The sequence below is a fragment of the Bison bison genome, unplaced genomic scaffold (assembly GCF_000754665.1).
Source record: "Bison bison bison isolate TAMUID 2011002044 unplaced genomic scaffold, Bison_UMD1.0 scf7180017864456, whole genome shotgun sequence".
Lineage (NCBI taxonomy): Eukaryota > Metazoa > Chordata > Mammalia > Artiodactyla > Bovidae > Bison > Bison bison.
The window spans coordinates 10,381,168-10,387,094 of record NW_011495018.1 but is presented as its reverse complement, the minus strand read 5'-3'; positions in this window follow the sequence as shown (position 1 = coordinate 10,387,094).

Below are 5,927 nucleotides of genomic sequence, written 5' to 3'. Positions count from 1 at the left end.
ATTTTCTTGGGCTCCAAAATCACTGCAGATGGTGACAGCAGCCATGAAATTAAAAGATGCTTGCTCCTTGGAAGAAAAACTATGACCAACCTAGACAGCATATTAAATAGCAGAGACATTACTTTGCCAACAAAGGTCCATCTGGTCAAGGCTATGGTTTTTCCAGTAGTCACGTATGGATGTGAGAATTGGACTATAAAGAAAGCTGAGTGCCGAAGAACTGATGCTTTTAAACTGTGGTGTTGGAGAAGGCTCTTGAGAGTCCTTTGGACTGCAAGGAGATCCAGCCTTGGAGAAGGAGATGGCAAGCCACTCCAATATTCTTGCCTGGAGAATCCCATGGACGGAGAAGCCTGGCAGGCTACAGTCCATGGGTCACAAGAGTCCGACATGGCTTAGCAACTAAACCACCACCACATGGGCTAAGAAGCTGAGTGGGCAACACCAATAGTCTATAGAGATTAACTTAGAAAACTCAGGTGACACTTGGCTAAGCTCTCCTCTGCTGCTCCATCCTCCCCTGAGCTCTCCTAGGTGCCTAACACGGTGTATACAGCAGGCAAACCATATGTGCAGGTTGCATGGAATCCAGGGCACACTTGCATTTTGACCACTGGTCTTAGTCACAAATGATCATGTGCTTTACATGCACAATTAAAGGTAAATTCCCTGGGGTCTGACATCTATGGATTACAAGAATCCAAAAGATTTTTATTTTATTTAGCAAACCCTTACCATATGCAAGCCACTGTTCCTGAGAGCTTTGCACATGTTAACTTTTAAGGTCCACATAAAATCCCCGTAAGAGAAGTACTGTGCATGTCCAACATTGGAGGTGTTGTAGCCATATTGTTGAGGCTTCCCTGGTGGCTCAGTGGTAAAGAATCCACCTGCCAAAGCAGGAGATGTGGGTTCTATCCCTGGGTGAGGAAGATCCCCTGGAGAAGAGAATAGCTACCTACTCCAGTATTCATGCCTGGAAAATCCCATGAACAGAGGAGACTTGTGGGCTACAGTCCATGAGGTCGCATAAGAATCAAACATGACTTAGAGACTAAACAACAATGACAACCCATATTGTTGCTAATCTTCCCACCTATCCTGTAAGGCACAAGGATTATTTTTCTTCATGGATGAGACACTGAAACTCAGAGGTTATGTAACTTGTCCAAGGTCCCACGGTAAGTAGCAGAGCTCCACTTTGAATCCTAGTAAGGAAGAATGAGTAATACCAGGAAGATTTTTGAAATGGCATTTAATCGTAGTTATCAGTAAGCTCATGCATGCTCAGAACAGCCACAGGTTGAAATGAGCCAAGCCCTGGGGGAGAAAGAAGCTCCCTTCTTGCAAACAGAAACAGAGACACAAACCAAAATGACTCACATAAGTTCCAGCCATGGGCAGGATGCCAGTAAACGCGTAACAAGCACCCCACCCCCCACCCCAAGTGGTTGGCTGAAAATGCCTATGGCTTCCATGTGCCCTCATTCTGTTCAAATGTAGTGACAGGGAAATTCATCACTGCTTATATGAATGTTTTTTTCAATGAGAGGAAGAAAGCTCTATTCACTCACGGAGACTTTTGTTCAAACATCAAGCTCCATTTTAATTTTCTAAGCAGCAAGTGTTTCAGTCAGCCGCGCTTTAAAACAATGACCCCGAATTCCTCTTTGCCTTCATTGCAGTGACTATGTTGTTACCGCTGAGTAATAGTCTTTCCCAGTTTGTGTGGCTAACCAGTATTTCTGAGTTAAATATGTCTCTTCGGGTAGCCCCACGTAGATTCTGGGATGGAAAATCTTGCTCTTAATTTGGAAGAAAGTCTTTGTTGTCATCTTTTAATAATATATATGTACAAATATAAATTTATTTATAAACATAAGTGAAATGATTTGTGGGTGTAGAACTGCTTTTTTTTTTTTTTTTAACTATTGAAGACTGATCTGTTTTCATGATCTTGGGTTTCTATTCAGTTTGGTATAGTGCCTGTGATGATGACAGATTTTAATAGAAGGAAAGGTATTATGTTTGAAATTGTATACAAAGATTACTTTTCCATAGGGGGAAATTTTAAATGCGCTGTTCTCCCTGAATTTCCTTCAGTTGAATGTGCACATAAAAAATAATTAGTTGTTAAGTGTATCAGTTATTCACTGCTGCGTAACAAACCACCCCAGATATATTTGCTTAAAACCACAAATTATTGCTCCTCTTGGCTCTGTAGGTTGATGGGATAGTTGTTTTCCTGGTCTCACCTGGGCTCACTCATGTGGCCTCAGGCACTTGGCTTCGTAGCTGAGTGTGGCGAGTCTAAAGTGACCTAACTCACATGTCTGGGGCCTTGGTCTGGCTGTTGGCTGTGCCTCTCTCTCTGATATCTAAGTGGGGTTTTCGATCATGGAGCACTAGTGGGCCAAGATGGAAGGTGGATGCTCCAAGGTTTCATGAAGATCAAGTTCTGGAACGCCTTAAGGTCACTTCTGCCATATTCTGTTGGCCAGAGTAAGTCACAAGGCCAGTTTAGGTATAAGGGGTGATGAAATAGCTTCCATCTCTAATAGGAGGGGCTGGATAATTCTTTTCATTGGTCCTATACACAAAATACATTCTCCCACTTGACCAAAAATTTGATCCCATTATAGTGTCAATCTCAAAGTCCAGGGACTTGATCATCTAAATGCAAATACAGGTGAGATGCCCTAGATGAAGTTCCTTGGGTGTAGTTCTTCAGTTGCAGCACCCCTTGAATCAGACAACTCAACTAAACTGTTATCTGCCCCTACTTTGCAACATACTTGGTAAAGCAGATCATCACAGTAGATACTTCTATTCAAAAGAGGAGAAATGGGAGGCACATGGCTTTTGCTGGTCCATAGCATTCTGAAGTCCAGCCAGGCCCAAATTTCCAGTTTTCCTACTCCAGGAGTATGGAACACTCCCTGATCAGGGCCCCTTCTGCTCCCTCGGACTGCACCTCACTTAGGGCTGCTATCACAGAATACCACGGACTGGGGAACTTAGACAACACACGTTTATTTCTCACAGATCAAGAGACTGGAAGTCCAAGACTCGCTGCCAGATTCCACGTCTAGGGAGGATTCTCTTCCTGATCTTTAGACGGCTGCCTTCTCACTCATTGTACGCAACTGGACAGAGAGAGAGAGCTCTGATCTCTTGATGCTCTCACAAGGGATCTCAACATGGGGCTCTACCTCCATGACCTGAAACAAAACCAATTACCTCCCAAAGGTCCCACCCCGAACACAACACAAAGGGGGTTGTGGATATTGGAGGGACCCACACACTCAGTCCATACAGAGTGGGTCCATAACCTGTTCTCCTTGACTCCTGGCTCCATTCTCTGGGTCTTGGCTCCACTCTTTGAGTTGTCCTTCCTTTCCCATTAGACATGGCACATTTTGCAACTGTATAGCTTTTTTCTCTGCCTGCTTCTTTCCCATAGAAATTTGGGGGCTCAGAGGCTCTTTTCATTTTGAACTATCTCTGCCTTTTTAGGTCTAATACAGTGTATTTAAAACTTTGTGAATTTCCCATAATTCTGATTGCTGCTGCTGCTAAGTCACTTCAGTCGTGTCTGACTCTGTGTGACCCCAGAGACGGCAGCCCACCAGGCTTCCCTGTCCCTGGGATTCTCCAGACAAGAACACTGGAATGGGTTGCCATTTCCTTCTCCAATGCATGAAAGTGAAAATTGAAAGTGAAGTCAGTCAATCGTGTCCGACTCTAGTGACCCCATGGACTGCAGCCCACAAGGCTCCTCCGTTCACGGGATTTTCCAGGCAAAATACTGGAGTGGGGTGCCAATCACATCCATTCTTTTTTGAGACAAACCTGCCTCTATTTGCTTCCCTGATAGCTCAGTTGGTAAAGAATCCGCCGCAATGCAGGGGACCCCATTCGATTCCTGGGTCGGGAAGATCCACTGGAGAAGGGATAGGCTACCCACTCCAGTATTCATGGGCTTTCCTTGTGGCTCAGCTGGCAAAGAATCTGCCTGCAATGAGGGAGACCTGGGTTTGATCTCTGGGTTGGGAAAATCCCCTGGAGAAGGGAAAGACTACCCACTCCAGTAATCTGGCCTGGGGAATTCCATGGACCGTGCAGTCCATGGGGTCGCAAAAAGTTGGACATGACTGAGCGACTTTCTTTCACTGCCTCTACTTTGGGCTGAGTGTGAATCTGCTGTAGGATACCCCCTTGAGATTCTCAGAAGCCCTTTGCTAGCTGAGAGAGCCTATGAGGCAGTAGTTTAAAACTTTCTGAGGTGTCATAGCTGGGATGAGGCTTGTGTGTGCTGAAATGAGAGACGGTCTTGTTTTCTAATCAAATCTGTCCTGAGCCCTCTATATTCCCTCTACACTCTGCTTGTAAAATTAACAGTTCTCCATCTCATCTTTCTCTTCATGTACACTATCACAGGCAACTAGGAGAAGCCAGTTGGTACTTTCCATATTCTATCTAGAGATTTCCTTTGCCATATCTATGAATTCCATGGATAGTTTTCTAGATTCCCTATTACCTTGGTGATATTAATAGTTTGGACTATTTGGGGCTATTGTTCCACTGGACATAACCTGGGTTGCCTTTTCTCTAGCCTTCAGCAGTCATTTCTTTACCTTCTTTTTAGCCCTAATAGTGCCCTGTCCACCTTCTGTCCACCTCCTAGTCCAATGTCATTAATTGTAGGTTTTTGTTACTGAAACAAAACCTATACTGATACCAGCTATGATGATTAATTCTATGCATCAACATAACTGGGCCACAGGGTGCCCAGATATGTGGTCAAACATTACTCTGGATGTGTCTAAGAGGGTGTTTCTGGATAAGATCAACGTTTGAAATGATAGAGTGAATAAAGCAGCTTGCCCTCCCCAAGATAGGTGGGCCTCATTCAACCTGTCGAAGGCCTGAGTAGAACAAAAAGGGCTGACTGTCTCAATGGTAAGAACTGCCTGATCACTTGAGCTGGAATACCAGTCCTTTCTCGCCTTCAAACCTGAACCGAAACACACGTTCTCGAGTTTCTAGACAGTTGGTTTGGGAGTGGAACTACACTATCAGCTCTCCTGGGCTGATTTGCTGACTGCAGATCTGGGGACTTCTCAGCCTGTATCACCACACATACCAAAGCTACTGCTTCTGTTTCTCTAGAGAACACTGCCTAATATACCAACTTGGTGTTTTTTTTTGTTTTGTTTTGTTTTTTACTGCATATCAAGACACTTAACAGCTAAAACATGGGTAGGCAAACTTTTGTTTCATACAGGACAACAGAATAAATAGCTTAGGCTTTGAGGGCCACATGGTTCCAGTTACAACTACTTGGTTCTGTGTTGAGGCATAAGAGCAGCCATAGACAATATGGAATGAATGAATGACTGTAATGCTGTTCTTTTTTTTTTTGGTTTTTGGTTTGTCTTGTTTTTAATTTTTATTTTATTTTTAAACTTTACAATATTGTATTAGTTTTGCCAAATATCAAAATGAATCTGCCACAGGTATACATGTGTTCCCCATCCTGAACCCTCCTCCCTCCTCCCTCCCCATACCATCCCTCTGGGTCGTCCCAGTGCACTAGCCCCAAGCATCCAGTATCGTGCATTGAACCTGGACTGGCAACTCGTTTCATACATGATATTATACATGTTTCAATGCCATTCTCCCAAATCTTCCCACCCTCTCCCTCTCCAACAGAGTCCATAAGACTGTTCTATACATCAGTGTCTCTTTTGCTGTCTCGTACACAGGGTTATTGTTACCATCTTCCTAAATTCCATATATACGCTTTAGTATACTGTATTGGTGTTTTTCTTTCTGGCTTACTTCACTCTGTATAGTCGGCTCCAGTTTCATCCACCTCATTAGAACTGATTCAAATGTATTCTTTTTAATGGCTGAGTAATACT